Raw genomic sequence first — 16,900 nt, forward strand, 5'->3', positions numbered from 1 at the left:
GGTCTCGATCTCCTGACCTCATGATCTACTCACCTCAGCCTCACAAAGTGTTGGGATTACAGGTGTGAGCCACCGTGCCCAGCTGGATACCTTCTTTTGACACTTGAAGGAGACCTCTCAGGTCTAAGGACTGGGCACATCTCTGCTGTGCAGCCTGACAGCCTGACAGCACCCCCTTACTAGCTGGAAGTTCTCCGTAGCTCCCTCCTCTGATGGAACAGACACAATTCTCAGCCCAGTAAGGTGATTGGGGTGCAAGAAGTGTGGGGAAAGGGAGAAGCTGCTTTCCCTGGCTAAAGTCCTATTAATCCCCGCCCCCTGCCCCCCACCCTCCAACACACACACATAAAGTCACAACACTTGTCCCTCTGTTGGAAGACTCTGGAGTTGGTTAAGAATCCAGCATTTGGATTAGATATCCCTGGACAAAGATTCCATCTCTGCTACTTATTATCTCCATGACCTTGGGCAAATACTTAAACTTGGAAAGTTTCTTCTCTGAGAAGTGGGACTAACCCAGTTCCTACCTCAGCTGGTTATTGTACACATCCGATGAGAGAAAATGTGCAAAATATATAGCACAGGCCTGGCCCATAATAAATGTTCAATAAAAGGCAGCTTCTGTTGTGGCTTATGAGCTCAGTCCCAGTGAGAAGCCTCAGTTCCATAAAGAGAGGAACTGCCCGGTTGAGGGTGGGAAGTTCTTGATTGGCTGATGGATATGCAAATAACCTCTGTGATGTCAGCATACCATGGACCTATGGAGGAGAGGGCTGCTGCTTAGGGTGATCTCACCAGCCAATCAGCAGCAGCAGATGATGATGATGAGAACCAGTGGGTGGGTGTGGCTTGAGAAGGGGAGGGAGGAAAGAAGAGATAGACAGACAGAAGGACTGGGAGTTCAGGGCTGCCAATCACGACATCTGGGCTCCTAGCCTGACTCTGAAAATGAAGAGTCATTTGGGTAGGCTGTGAAAGGCTGAGCATGAGTTTCTTCACCTATGACATAGGGTGGCCCCTCTGCCTATTTTTTTCTCATGGGGTGAGTGTGAGGATCACCCCGTCACTCAGATGGATAGGACAAGGTTCTGAAAGGTACAAGGAGGTCTCAGTCACTCGGATTTTAGGGACAATTAGCGAATCAGTATGGCTGAGGGATTGCTCTTAGTTACTCAAACTTTCAAATTTCATTTTAGCCTTGGATGGAAATATTTTTAGAAATGTGATAGAGTTCTCGACTTTATTAAATAGTGTAATTAATGTAGGATGTGTTGATGCATTCAGAATCTGCCAAATGATGCCGTTTTATGATGCTTTAAAAAAATAAAAAATCTTTGGTTTCCTGATGTTAGCTAGCATCCCTCACTGCTATCACTGCACCTGCCTCTCAATTATTCTCCCATCCCATAAAACTTTCTACTTCTAATCCACTGTGAATTTGAGAGTCAGACCCACAACTCTGTCAGAACAGCGGGTGAATTAAGAGTATCTGGGTCCCGAGACAGAGGCTGAAGAGCTCACAAGTAAAGTGCATGAGCTTTAGAATTTGCAGTGTAAGCTAGAAAGAATGCATAAGACCTACTGTTTGATAGCACAACAGGGTGACTACAGTCGATAATAACTTAATTGTACAGTTTAAAATAATGAAAACAGTGTAATTGGATTGTTTGTAACACAAAGGATAAATGCTTGAGGGGATGGATACCCCAGTCTCCATGATGTGACTATGGCACATTACATGCCTGTATCAGAACATCTCATGTGCTCCATACATATACACACCTGTTATGTAGCCACAGAAATTAAAAATAAAAAAAGTGAAAAAAAAAAAGGCAGTGTAAGGCAGGTGCTTCCTCGCTCCTGGTTTTGGCTGTGAACCCAGGAGATGTGGGGCCAGAGCCTGTGATTTATGTATTTATTTATTTTTATTTTTATGTTTTTGAGATGGCGTCTCGCTCTGTAACCTAGGCTGGAATACAGTGGCACGATCTTGGCTCACTGCAACCTCCGCCTCCTGGGTTCAAGCAATTCTCCTGCCTCAGCCTCCCAAGAAGCCGGGACTACAGGCACACATCGCCACACCTGACTAATTTTCTGTATTTTTAGTAGAGACGGGGTTTCACCATGTTGCCCAGGCTGCTCTCGAACTCCTGAGCTCAGCCAATCTGCCTACCTCGGCCTCCCAAAGTGCTAGGATTACAGGCGTGAGCCACCACACCCAGCCCAGAACCTGTGATCTTAATTTCAAGGCCATCAGGTGTTGTGTGCCATTCCTGCTGCTCTGCTGCCCCTGCCCCAGTCTAGCCTTGCCTCCCTCCCTCAGCTGGCTTCCTGCAGGAACCCTCTGGCTGGACATCCCTCCTGCCAATGATCCCTCTCCAGTCCACCTCCATACACTATCAGCCGTTTTCCAGAATCTGATTACCTTGTTTTGATGCTTGAAACAGTTTGTTGCCTCTTTAGAGCTGCAAAATCCAGCTCAAACTCCCTCGCTTAGTGCAACACTCCCCCAAGAGCCCACTCTTGGGGGTCTTCTAGCCTCACCTTCACCCACCCTGCTGTTCCCACATCCTCTGTGTGACCTTTCCCGCACTCACTGTGGAGCACTACATTCTCAGGCTTCACAGTGCTGTTCTTTCCGACCTCCCCCAACTTCCTCACCCGGGTGTCACCCCTTCCAGGAATTCTCCATTGCCCCTTTCTAGACTTAATTGAATTGTTCCCCACCACCACCCCATAGTCATGGTAGCGGCTAAAATCATGGATCCTGGGACCTGACCACATGGATGCAAATCCCAGCTCTGCCTCCTCATAGCTGTGTGAGCCGGGGCAGATCACCTGGCCTGGTTTCCCCCCTGTAAAGTGGAACTAGCATTAGTAGCAACCTCATTGACCTCATTTGTGTCAAGCTCTATCTTGTAATGACTGGTTTCCAGTCTCCCCAACTAACCCCAAACTTTTTGAGGGCAAGCAGAGTCTCCATTCATTTGTGCTCTTCCTTCCCTGGTATCTGGTGCAGAGTCAGGCATACATCCCCTGCTCAATGATGGCCAAATGCAGGAATGGATGTCAAGGCCAAAACTGGCTGGAGGGTCCTTTCTTAGCACGCAGGAACACCCAGCACTGTGTGAGTTTTCCTTGCATGTCAGTCTTCTTTCTGGCCCCAGATGATAAGTCCCTGGGGATGAGGGGACCGAGGACATCCCTTCCATCAGCTGTGATGCTAGTCACTGGGCCTGATACTCTGAGGCCTGGGTGGGCCCCCTGAAGGTGCCGCTAGGGCACTGTCCATGGTGCTGAAGAGCTCTGTCAAGTGACTAATTCCTCCTCCTGAGATGGAACTTGGGAAGTGAAGGGATTTGCTTCAGGGCAGACAGGAATGGATTTTTCATCTCCAATCCCAGCCAGCACATTTTGTTCTGACATTTCTTTGGCACCTTTGCCAATGACGTGACGGTGCCTGTGCAGCTCTTTCCCCTGCCTTCCAAATTCCTTGGAGAACTGTCATATTCCCCCCTCCCCACTTCCTCCTGCCACTGCAGGCACCTCCAAACATGAGTGTATCACCCAGAGATGTGGACTGAAGAGACTGGAACACAGCCTGTGGCCCCAGTTGCCAACAAGGCGGCTCCATGCTTTCCGTAACCTGCTTGACTCACCTACAGGTGCTCCTAAGCCCTGGATGTGTCCCGATAGCCCTGTCCTCAAGGACGAGCTAAACAGGAAAAGCCTGGCCAAAAAAATGGGAGTGAAAATAAATGCTGATTCTGTGTGTGCAATGGAGTTAAATGGTCTAAGCATCTGAACGACACTTGAGTTTGAATCCCACTACCCCTGTGTGATCTGGAGTGGTTTGTTCCACCCCTGAGCCTCAGTGTCCTCACCTGTTAAATGGGAGAGATGAAAGCTTTCCTACAGGATTGTGTGAGGACAAAACTAGACAATGTAGGTAAATGTGCTGGCAATTCTCCTGGCACATAACAAATGCTCACTAACTGGTGGCTACTATTCCTCAGACTTTCCTTTGATAGAGAAGCCTGCAAATTTCAGACTGGAAGGAAACCTAGTCCAATGCCCTCAGTTTACATACAAGGAAATTGAGGCTAGCCAGGTGAAGGACTTGTTTAAGGTCACATAGCCAGTAAGGGAGAGGACTCAGGAGAGCAGGGGAATCTTCAAACTTGTGAGATATTGATGCATTGAGTTCACCAGGATACTGAAGTTGGAGGTACAGGGGCTGCCTACAGGATGGACGTAAAGGTGCTTTCTATGTAGCTGCAGGAAATGTCCTTGATTTAAACCTTAAAACCAAGTTCCCTGGCCCCATCTTCATCCCATTTACCTCTCAGCCACATTTCCAGGCTGGTAGCCTCATTATCCCCGTTTGCCAGATGAGAAAAAGGAGGCTCAGAGGAACAAGGAGACTGGTGCATGGCCACGCAGCTGCCTCCCTGCCAGGATTGGCATGAAGATCATGTGAGATGAGCAGGCAGGAGTTCCTGAAACAGGCCTGGCAGATACTGTGCTTGGAAATGACAGCATCCCCTTCTCCCTCCTGAAGGAGCCAGTCCTCACATTTCAGAGTAGAAAAGGCATTTCTGTTCACACTACCCAGTGCCTCTGTGATTCCACAGGCTTCTAGCACAATCTCCTCAGGAAATAATCAGAGAGACACTAAAAATCAAAGCCAGTGAAGAGGCTGCTTGGGAGGCTATGGGGAGTTGCTTAGCAAGTGGGTGAGAGAATAAGCTGAATGGGAGGCTTTAGGAACATCTGAGGATGTCTTTTATCTTCGGAGAGCCTGGCCAGAATAATGAAAACCCATTGGGCTTGATTCAAGGCACCTGAGCTTATATCTCAGCACCCTACCTGGCCCCCCACCCCCCACCTGCTTAGATCTCTGGGATCTGAGATTATGTCACCTATAATCTCACGACTTCAGTTTCTAGATGTGAAAAAATGAGAGTAACAATTTGTACCTAAAAATGTTAAGATGTGTGAATGAAATGGTTTACCTAAAGCATCCAGCACATTGCCTGCACACAGTAGGTGCTCAATAAATGTCAATTCACTTCTAGTCCTTTCATTTCCACATATATTTATTCACCAAGGATTTATTGAGCACTTACTATGTGCCAGGTGCTATTCTGAGTCCTAGTGATCTGGGAGTGAACATGGCAGGTGCCTGCTCTCATGGAGCTTACATTTTACTGGCAGAAGTCAGAGAGAGAAAGAAGCCAGTACCAAACAAGAAAATGGAGCTATCAGGGTGTGCTATAAAGAGTTTTCCACTTGACAGTGAGAAGTGGAGGGTGGCAATGTTAGACAGGAAGGTCAGCGCGGGCTTTTCTGAGAAGATGACAATAAGCAGAGGCCTAAATAAACATCCGGAGGAAGAGTATTCCAGTCAGAGGAAGCAGCAAGTGCGAGTGTTTTGAGGAGCCCCCACATTAGCAGCTTAAACAATTTAATTTTTCTCTCTGGTAAAGGAAGAGAGGTGAGCATCTCAGGCAGGCCTGGCACTCCGCGATCATCAGGGATGCAATTGGCTCTGCCATCTTCAAACTTGTGACCTGAAATGACTGCCCCAGCTGTAGCCATCATATCTGCAGCCATCATAATCTGCATTCCAGAGCAGAAAGCAGAAGGATTAAAAAGAGAATGCCTTTCCCCAAGAGGACATGTCCCACGGATTGCAATTCTATTGCGTTGGTCAGAACTTTGTCACATAGTGACATGTAATTGCAGAGGAGGCTGGGAAATGTGGTCTCTACTCTCAGCTGCCATGTGCCTGACCCCAAATTAGGGGTGCGTTCGTCAGGAAGAGGGGAGAATAGATGATGAGAGATGGCTGGCCATCTGTGACACTGTGACAAAGGCAGGACTGAAACCCCACGTCCTGACTCCCCAGCGCTGTCTCTACTGCCCTTTCCCATCTCCTGTCCCCAACATGATCAGCAGGTAGCAGCGGGAGCAGGGCCAAATGTCAGGGGACTCCTGGGGAGATCAGGCTGAGGGAGCTGAGGGCTGGAGGAAATAAAAGGAGGGTGGGTGTGGAGGGGTTCCAAGGGGGAGCCGTTACAGAGGGAGGCCCAGCTGTAGGTTCCTGTCCCCACGGCTTTGCAGGGCTGGCAGCTGGCTTTGAGGCCCATGGCAGGGAGACATCACTGTCACCTTCTTTTGGGGGAGGCAGCCAGTGACACAGCTTCAGACAGCTCCCTGTTGTTCCCAGCAGACAGGGTGGCAGGTTGGCAGGATCCCACTGTGGTGGCAGGTGGGGGAAGGGCGTCGTTAAGCAGTTGGCAAAGCCAGTCGGCCCAGTTCCCTGCCCCCATGCCTGTGCTGGTGGCTGGACAAGGGCAGTGGTGGCCCCGGACTCTGTTTATCTCCTTCTGCCAGGTACTGAACTGCCAGTGTCTCCTCATCTCCCTCCCTTCCTTTCCTCCCTTTCTTCTTTCCCTTCCTTCCTTCCTTCCTTCTCTCCTCCTTTCCTTCCCTCCCTCCTCCCTTCCTTCCTTCTCTCCCTCCTCCCTCCCTCCCTTCCCTCCCTTCCTTCCTTTAATTCCTTCCCTCCTTCCCTTCCTCCCTCCCTCTTTTCCTTCCTTCCTTCCTTCCTTTCTTCCTTCTTTCCTCCTTTCCTCCCTCCCATTTTTTGCTCCTTCTACTTCCTCCCTTCAGTCCTCCCCTCCCCTTCCCTGCCCTCCCCTCCCCTGCCCTCCCCTCCTCTCCCTTCCCTTCTCCTCTCCCCTCCTCTCCTCTTCCCTCCTGTCGTATCCCTCTGTCCCTCTTTTCTTCCTATATGTTCTTCCTTTCTGCCTTTTCTCCTGTTCCCCACCATGACTCACTTCCTTCTCCTGCTCTCTCAGCCTCCCCCACCCGCTCCCAGCCCATGCCCCACTCTGGGGTCCCTCCATGCAGCTGGAACAGCACTGGGCAGAGGACATTCGGGGCGGGCGGCAGGTTGCATCTGTCCCAGGCCCTTCCCGGAAGCCTCCCGTTTCCTGTCCAGCATCACGTGTTAGGAGAGGTCATGGCACCCCATCGTCTCACTTCCTGCTACCTGCCACCCACTGCCCTGTGATTCCAGCCCACCCCCAGAGCAGGACAAGGGACTCACATTCATTGGGCTGCAACTGCATGCTAGCCACTTGCACAGCACTTCAATTTACTTAAAGCCTCCCACAGTGCATTGAGGTGGTTTACTCTTATTCTCATTTTATAGATGAAGAAACCAAGGCTCAGAGAGGCAGAGTTGTGTGAAGCCACACGATATGCTGCCAGGAGAGATGGTCCTCAAGACAGCTGGAACAAGGTGGACCAGAGGCTCCTGCTGTCGGGGCCTCGCAGTGCCAGCCCTGATTCCAGCTCTGAGCCTGATGCTACTTTCTGGCCCTTGATCCATGTTTATTTGGTCACTCAGCCCTCATCTTCAGAGAGATCCAGGAGTAAGGAGAGAGAGACTGGGACTGCAGGAGGTACTCAATGATCTTTGCAGTAGGCCCAGATCTTTGCAGCCAACTTCTTGGTTCCTCAGTGCTGCTCAGCCTGAAACTCTCTAAATAGCCTCTCTCCCTCCCCCCACAGCCACCCCGGCATACACAGATACACACCCCACACATTTAACAGCTAGAGCACATGTGGCCTCCCACACCGCCGCTTCTGTGGGTGTGAGGGCGTAGCTGTCGTGGTGATGGTGGCAGCAGCGGAGGTGGTGGGGTTGTGGTAGTGGCAGTGGAGGGGTAGTGGTGGTGATGACAAGCAGCATATCATTTAGCCACACGTAAATCTACAAGATACATACTATACATACGAACTATAGAGAAAAGCAACACAATGATTAACAGTGAGTAATGACAAATTGTGCTCACGTAGATAACATTTCCAAGAAACCACAAACCACACTCATAGACACAGACCAGGCCAACTGTGAGACCCCACCAGTGAGTGAGCACTGGTGAAACACCCCTTCCTTTCCACTGCCTTTCTGAATGAGAGTGACTCGCTCACCAGAGACAACGCCAGTGTGGTTTTAACCCTCTTGCCTCCAAGATCAAAATTATTAAGTACCCAGGCACTCAGTCCAGAACTGGGCTTGCTTTCCTGGTTTCCCTTGGAATCATCCAGCCAAGCCTAGATCTCCTCAGGGGCTTTCCAGATCCTTTCCCTGAGACACCTCCGAGGTTTCCCCGGGCTGTGCACTCCCTTGCAGCGACAAGCTTACGAAACCTCCCATTTTCTTACTACAAGCATGTTCCTGGGTCCCTGGGCCGTGGGCTTCCATAGCACAAGATGGAACTCAGTGGTTAATCTGGGCAGGGGGATACGGGGCAGCCACAGGGGCAGGGCAAGCATGGGCTTGGAAAGCATTGGGAAGGTTTCTTAGGCTGGGTTTCTTAGGCTGGCTTATACAAGCCTTCATTTATCATTATTTTATGATTTAACATAGTCTTTTAAATGTGCATATGTTATATACGTTATTTTATATGTATGTTTCACAGTAAAAAGTAAAAATAGGCTGGGCACAGTGGCTCACGCCTATAATCCCAGCACTTTGGGAGGCCAAGGTGAGATGTTCACTTGAGCCCAGGAATTCAAAACCAGCCTGGGCAACATAACGAGATCCCATCTCTACCAAAAAAAAAAAAAAAAAAATTAGGCAGGCATGGTGGCACATGCTTATAGTCTCAGCTACTCAGGAAGCTGAGGTGGGAGGATCACTTGAGCTTGGAAGGTGGACGCTATGGTGAGCCATGATTGCACCACTATGCTCCAGCCTGGGTGACAGAACGAGACCCTGTCTCTAAAAAAAGAAAAAAAGAAGTAAAAAAAAAAAAAGTTAAAAAAAAAAAGACGCCATGTTCTTACCAGATGCCCAGGGAATGACGCTGGCCCTTTTCCTGGACCCCACTGACCTGGGACCAGCAAAGAAGCCCTGGGATCCTGGAGGAGTCAGGGCTGGTTCTCAGGACTGGCACAAGGCCCTCTGAGGGGAGGAGGTCTGGATCGGCAACTTGCCTTCCGCTCCATTCAGGGCCCTCCCCACACGCCCGGAATTCCTGACATGGCCCTGGTGCTGCCTCCCTTAGGGACAAGAGGTGGGGGCCTTTGAGTGTTTGTTTAGAAGCATGGTTTCCTTAAATGGCTGGGTTTTTTAAAAATGTATGTGCCTGCAGCTAACTTCATCTCCCCAACAGCCAGGGCATCTGCTGCAGGAGGGCAGGCGAGAGAGGGGAGAGGGCTGGGAGGAGTCCAGGGATGGGGGACAGAGGAACCAGAAAATCAGGCGAGGAGAGGGCTTATAAAAAGCCTTGGGACCCTCCTTCCACTTCGGGAAGAAGACACAAGGCCCAGACAGGGAACATGAGAAGCACACGGCAGGCGGACATTCCCACAGCAAATCAGGGACAACCGTGGGAATGCCAACCTGCTTATTTGTTTTTATTTCTATTAAGTCTTTTCCTGCCTCTGAGCCTTGGCACCTGCTGTTCCTTCTGCCTAGGCCCCCGTTTCTTTGGCTTTTCTAGTGACTTGTTGCTTTCCAGGTGTGAATGCTACTTCCTGACCATGCTTTCCCTATCCACAGGTAATTGAAGGATGCACCGGCCCCTCCCACACGCCCGATGGTTATTTACATCATCCTGCGGAATGAATGAAGTCTGCAAGCTGCGGAATAGGTAGTTGTAGGTTTCCTTTGGAGAGGAATCTGCTATACCTTTAAACAGTGATTTATTCTCTTTTTCTGTTTACTTTTGTAGCCACATCAGAAATTCAAACCGTAATTTTAAAACTGTGTTTCCCTAAGCTATTTGACGTAGTTATTTATTTACCATGTGAACTATACCCCCTCCAATAGGCTCCTTATAGCTATTGTGAACACTTAAGAACTGTTTCTGAGATGTAGCCATGCTAGAAAATGTATTATTTAACCCAAGGAACAAACTTTGGCATTCTGTTTTTGTTTTTGTTTTTTTTCAGTGAAGCATGGTATTATTTTAACAGACATGAGCTTTGATTTCTGAACTTTTAAACTTATGGGTTATAAATATGAAATGGAGTCATTTTTAGTGAAAAAGGAAATAGGACAATTTCAACTTGGTCAATGAGAAACGATACATTTCAGGCTAGGAGGTTAATTCTGTTTTCTTTTTCTTGGTTTTACATCACCAAGAAAAGCAGTACAAGGTTTCCTGCTTTTAAATTTCCCAGGTGATTTATAGATGTAGCACAGTGTTATTTATGGGAAAACACCAGAAGAAAATAATCTTTCTGCATGAGCAGAAGAAATTTTGATACACATTTTCCAATTAATAGTCTTCCTGCATTCGTGGTCAGATCTCTCCCTGTTTGACACCTTGCAAGGGATTCCTCCTGCTTTGGGACAGAGCCTGAACTCCTTTGGAGCCCACAAGGGCCTGAAAGATCTGGCTCCTGTCTTCCTCTTCTGATTCATCTACTGCCCCCAGTGCTCCATGCCCCTGATTGAACTTTGCTCCTTGCCTTTGCACACACTGTTCCCTCTGCCAGCCTCACTCACACTCCCTACCCTGTACTCATCAGTCCTGCCTTTCACAGTTTAGATGTTGCTTCTTCCGGGAAGCCTTCCCAGATGCTCTGGAATGAGTGATGCTCCGAGCAGCTTCACACGTGTTCTCTGTCATAATTTTTATCCCATTATATTATCTTGGTAATTCCTCAGTTTTTTGTCTGACTCCTTCACTAGACTATAAGCTGCATGGGGACAGGGACCACATTTAGATTCCTGGGGTCTACCGTAATGTTTCACACATGGCAGGTGCTCCATTAATGCCAGGTGAATAAATGAACACATAGCCAGAATTTGACTGAGGTTCACCAAATTCTGGTAGCCCATCACCATCATTCATAGTTCTTGGATGACTTCCTCTTAGTCATTAACTTGGTCATTCACTCCATCCATCCAACCAATTCTCCATCCATCCATCCATTCATCCATCCATCCATCCATCCATCCATCCATCCATCCATCCATCTGTCCATCCATTCAGCCATCCATCTGTCCTTCTGTCCATCCATCTATCCATCCATCCATCCATCCATTCATCCATATATTTCTGTGACTAGGCAGAAACAGTAAGGCTGAAGTCACAGTCAGTTTTAGCGAAAGAAGAAAATCAGGATTTCTGATGTTAATGTCAGGTTTGGTGTAAGGTATAGATAGGGCTCAGAAAACCAGAACCACATCGTGGGCACACCCAAGCAGGGAGTGGCAGAGCTGATGGAGGAATGTCTTATGCAGCAGAAGCTAAAGCAATTCAAGCCTCCCTCACCCCCTGGCCGACACACATGTCCAGCCCATAAATGTCTATTCTCACCTCCCCTCCCTCTCTTCCTTCCTTATTCTATTAAGTCTTCATGGAGACCTCCCTCTGGGATAGGCCTGTCCTGAAGACTGTGGAATCATACCCAGATTTCTGCCCTAAAGCTGCTCTGAGTGTATACAGGGATTCTAGCATAGGCGTGGAGAACAATACAGGAGGCCCACCATGGCCCCTGCCATAAGAGAGGCCCAGGTCATGTGCTCTGAGCACCTGGAGGGAAGAGAGGAAGGGAGGGCTGCATGTAGGAGGGGACATTGGAACTGGATCTTGATGAGTGGGTAGGACTTGGGCATGTGAAAATGAGGGGAGAGTGTTCTAGGACACAATCAAATGAGCCAGGCAGAGAAATGGAATGAATCCAGGCAAGTTCAGGGAATCCAGCCTGCTGGGGGGTGGGGAGTAGGACATGAAAGAGGGCTGGGAGAAGGCCAGGGAGGAACTGGGCCAGGTCACAGCCCTGGCCTTGGAGGCCAGCTGGGAAATGATGGATTGAGTAACTCACTCATCTAACAAATATTTTTAGCATTAATATGTTCCAGGCCACAGGCTGTGGGCTGGGTACAAAAAGGATGGAAATCTGCCCTCAGATGGCTCAAAGTCTGCAAACCATTCCTATGCACTGAAGTGGTTCCAACTGAGGAGGGGCCTAGTCATTCTGGCTGGGTTCCCCGACCTCAACCCACCTCCCCTCTGTATCCCACGTTCCCTCCATCTCACAGCACTGCCACTTTAGGGTCTGTTGGCTCTTCCCCAATGCTTTGCAGTAGCATCCAGCCTGCTCTCCTTGCTTTAGCCTCATCCATCTTCCCCTCCCTGCAGGCAGTGGAATCTCCATAAAGGAACATATTATGGCCGGGCGCGATGGCCCGCACCCATAATCCCAGCATTTTGAGAGGCCGAGGTGGGTGGATCACTTGAGCCCAGGAGTTCAAGACCAGCCTGGGTAACATGGTGAAACTGGCTCTACAAAAAAATACAAAAATTAGCCAGGCATGGTAGTGTGCACCTGTAGTCCCAGCTTCTCTGGAAGCTGAGGCGGGAGGATCGACTGAGCCCAGGGAGGTTGAGGCTACAGTGAGGTGGTGGTCACATCACTGCACTCCAGCCTGCAACACAGAGTGAGACCTTGTCTCAAACAAACAGACAAGAAAAAGGAGCACATCATGTTTCCCGTCCCCTGCCTAAAACCCTTCCTGGCTCCCCAGTGCTCTGAGAATAACTTCCGAGAGCCTTGTCCTGGACAAAGAGCACCCCTCACATTCTTCTCCCCCCACTCCTCTGTGGCCTCATGGGAGTTCTCTCATTTCCCTGGGGTCTCCCTGTGTTTTCCTCTGATCAGGTACATCTCCAGCCCTCGCCGCCCACTCTGCGCAGGCTCCCCTTGCAGGCTCTGCAGGATGCAGGCAGATATCGATTCCTTGGGTCCCCTTTCTGAACTCCCCAGGCTGCACTTAGTGTGGCGAGGTGTGTTTCTTCTGCCTGTTTCTTTGCTTGGTTTCCCCACAGCCTGGGAGCTCCTTGGGTGGGGGATGGCATTTGCTAAGCATACCATTGTCTCCCCATTCTGTCTACAGCCCAGGAGTATTCCGTATAGAGCGGGCCTTGGATTCCTGGGGACCCGAGGATGGATGAAAGCCAGGCTTAGATAGGGTGGGTGGGTGCCTCTCCCAGCTTCCCGCACCCCCCGGCCACTTGGTGGGAAGGGGTTCAGAGATAGGAGGTGGGCTTCAACTTGGGAAGAAGTTCAGGACCTCTGGGATTCTAGAGAGGTCTGGCAGGTTCCAGGGTATCCTCAGGTGAGAGAAAGGGTTGGGCCAGAGTTGAGGATGAGGCAGGTCCACCCCACCATGCAGCAGCCGGAGTCCAGCTCCCAGGTCTGGGTGGGAAGCAGCTACCCCCTCAGCGGCCTGACTGTGACTTTGACCTCTGCATTCATTTCGCCCTTTCTCTCTTTTTCTCTGTGCCTCTTTCCAGCTCGACCCGCCTGGGGCTATTTTTGCTTCCTTCTTGTTCAGTTGCCTGAGCAGCATTGTGACTTTAATTGGTCCATTTTCTGCATGCTGGAAAGATGTTCCCTCCTTGTCCCCTGCCCACCCCCACCCGAGAGTGGGCCCAAGAGTAAAAGCTAGAAGTGAGGCTAATTATGGAGGGAAGGGTGGACAGAGACATACTCAGGCGAAGGAAAAAGATAAATGGAGGGAAAGGAACAGATCGAGACAGAGAGGGAGACAGAGAAAGAAAGAGAAAGAGAGAGAAGGCAAAGGCCAACACACAGAAGAAGAGTGGGAGCCTGGAGAGCTGGAGACAGAAATAAATAATTGAGGTAAGAGAGAAACACAAGAAGACAAAGAGAGACTCAGAGAAGCAACCAGATGGATTCAAATTCGCGTTGCGTGACAAGAGAAAGACAGAGGCCCGCAGCCACTCCGAGAGGGAGGGAGGGAGGCAGCCTGCAGCTGGATGGGCCGCGGGGAGCAGCATCTCCAGGGAGGCCATGGCTTGTATAGAACTCCACCACCTCCAGCCGGGGGCCTCTGGCCAGTCTCTGCTTCTCTGGGCCTCCTTTGCAACATAGAGATAATGAATAACAGGTCTGCACTATTTGCAGGGGCTCGCTTGGGAGGGCTGCAAGGTGCTTTGTAAATGGTTAGACTTCTGCGAATAGGGGAAGAAGGGAATCATTGTCTCAAAGTGTGGGGCTTCCCCTGTGTACATCTTCCTGCCTCTTGAACTTTAAATGAGTTAGGGTGGAGTAGGGCAATGCCTAACACATTATTTGTTGTTTATTCCTACAGCAAAGGTGTACTGACCACCAGCTCACTGTGTCCAGCCTCCTTTCTGGGCTCTGAAGATAAAAGGTGACCAGGGCAGGGTTACTGCCCTCCTGCTCAAGCTCTGGCCTCTATTAGGTGCTCAGTGTTTAGGAGGAGGAGCTTACACATCTAACTCCACTCTAACCTGGCACTTGTTCTAGCTGAGGAATGCCTCTGCCTCCACCCAGGGGCAATCAGGGACAGCTTCCCAGAGGAGGCAACGTGGGACAAGGCCTTGAAGGCTTCTCTGAGTGGAGAAGGCTGGGAAGGAATTCCAGGTGGGGGGGATTAGCCTACGCAAAAGCATGGACACCGCATAGGATGGGGCTGCAGGGGCGGGGTGGCGCTAAGGAAGTCGAGGGTGAGGGTGAGGGTGAGGGGAAATGGGAGACGAGGCCGGGAAGGCAGGCAGGGGCTGGCTTGGGAGGGGCCTTGAATGCCAGGTAAGGAGTTAGGGCAAATAGGTGGTGATGTCCAGCAACAGAATAGCAGAATCCAATCTGAGTTTTTCAAGAGGAGTCCTGATGAGACAGCACAGCCTAGAGCAGGGGGTGCTGGGGGCAGAGACGGCAGGAGGAGCCCGGGGCAAGATGCAGGTGGGAGATGCCACAAATCCGAACTGGGGAAGGAAGACCCTGGGTGAGTGGCGGGCACTGGATCAGTTGCCTGCAGTACCTGGCCTGTCAGCCCAGCCCAGTTGTCTCTCTCTTGCCTGTGCCATGATCCAGAGCCACAGAAACCCAGATACTCGCTTTATGGTGCCTTCGAGACCAGCTAGTCCAGGGATCTCAAACTCAGATGCCCTTGGGTGCCACGTGGGGTGGCTGGTTTGAGACTGTAGGAAATGGTGGGCCCGATTTGTAGATGAGAAAACTGAGGTCTAGAGAGGGAAGTGACTTGCCTGAGACCCACGCCTGGTTCGGGGAGGCATGTGCTTTCTCAATCAACACTCCTTTCAGGAAAATGACTCAGCCCCTTCCACCAGCACAGACTGAGGGAAGGAGAAGCCTCGGAGGAGTAGGAAAATACTGATTGCTGGAGGAGAGATGATTGGCGTGGAAGGGGGAGGTCGGCTTAATGAGAGGGAGGCTGGGTGCAGGCACGTCATGGTAAAAAGCAGCAAGGGGAGGTTGATGTATCCCCAAGGGGAGGCGCTGGCTCCTGGACTCAGCTGACCAGGCCCTCAGCTTGCCCACAGCTTCAGGCAGGGGACCAGGGCCAGGGCTGGGGGTGTGGTGAAAACCAGCAAGGGGAGGACGAGGCGTCCCCAAGGGGAGGCGCTGGCTCCTGGACTCAGCTGACCAGGCATCTAGCTTGCCTACAGCTTCAGGCAGGGGACTGGGGCTAGGGCTGGGAGTCCCTCAGCCTCAAAGGCCCAAATTGCCCTGGCCTGGACCTGCTGAGCTGCTGATTATCTGAGGCAGAAATCCTGCCAAGCTGGACTTTAGAGAATAATCATCACAGCCAATAATAATGCCTCCCACCTGCGCCGAGCTTTTAACTTGTTCAGCCCCTAGCAAGCAGCTTTGTCTGATTCAGAAAAAAGGCCAGGAGAATTTGTGGCAGGCCCCAAGAGTAGGAAAGAGCCCAGTGGAAGAATAAGACATCCTTGCTTACCTCCTTGAGCCTCAATTTTCTCTGCTGTAAAATGCAGATGTTGTTCTCTGCCTCCGATGATCTTTATAGCCTCATCTTCGACCCCAGATCCCTACTCTCACCTCCCTCCCTCCCTAAGTCACATACACTCACATGTAAAGTCCAGGCATGGAGAACTGTTGATGAACCCCTCTGAGGTCTCTGCTTTGGTTTTACATCAAATACCAACCTGCCCCATGTTTTTTGTGAACTCCCCTTTATCCTACCAAGACCAGTGCTACCTTTTCTGTGAAGGTCTCAGCTGTGGTCTGGATGTTTCTGTCCCTCTGAGATTCATGTGTTGAGATCAAATCCCCAGCATGTTGACATTAAGAGGTAGGGCTGTTGGAAGGTGATTAGGTGATGTGGTGGGGGTGGGCGGTCTGCCTTCATGAATGGGATTAGTGTCCTTTTAAAGAGGTTCGAGGGAGCCTCTTTGCCCTTCCACCATATAGAACACATATTATAGAAGATGGAACTGTGAGGAACATATCTATGAGGAATAGACCCTCAGCAGACACTGAATTTGCTGGCACCTTGATCTTGGACTTCCTAGCTTCCAGAACTCTGAGCAATAAATTTCTGTAGTTTGTAAATTACCAAATATATGGTATTTTGTTATAGCAGCCTGAACATACTAAGACACCCTTTCTGATTCTCTCCTCAAAGTTAAACACTCCCTATTCTGGGCTGCCACTGGAGTGTATACACTACAGCACATATTCTACTTATATCTTTGCCTCTTTCCCCTTCAGTCTGAAAGTTGCTGGAGGCTAGGGAGACTAGACCTTTACATACTTCCGTATTCCCAAAGCCCAGAATGGATCTAGCACACAGTAGATGCTCAAGAAACAGTTTTTGTCTGGGCACGGTGGCTCACATCTATAATCTCAGCACTTTGGGAGGCTGAGGGGTAGGTAGGTGGATCACCTGAGGTCAGGAGTTCAAGACCAGCCTGGCCAACATGGTGAAACCCCATCTCTACTAAAAATACAAAAATTAACCAGGCATGGTGGTATGTGCCTATAATCCCAGCTACTTGGGAGGCTGAGGCAGGAGAATCACTTGAACTCAGGAGGCAGAGGTTGCAGTGAG

This window comes from Papio anubis, chromosome 12, assembly GCF_008728515.1.
Source record: "Papio anubis isolate 15944 chromosome 12, Panubis1.0, whole genome shotgun sequence".
NCBI classification, from domain to species: domain Eukaryota; kingdom Metazoa; phylum Chordata; class Mammalia; order Primates; family Cercopithecidae; genus Papio; species Papio anubis.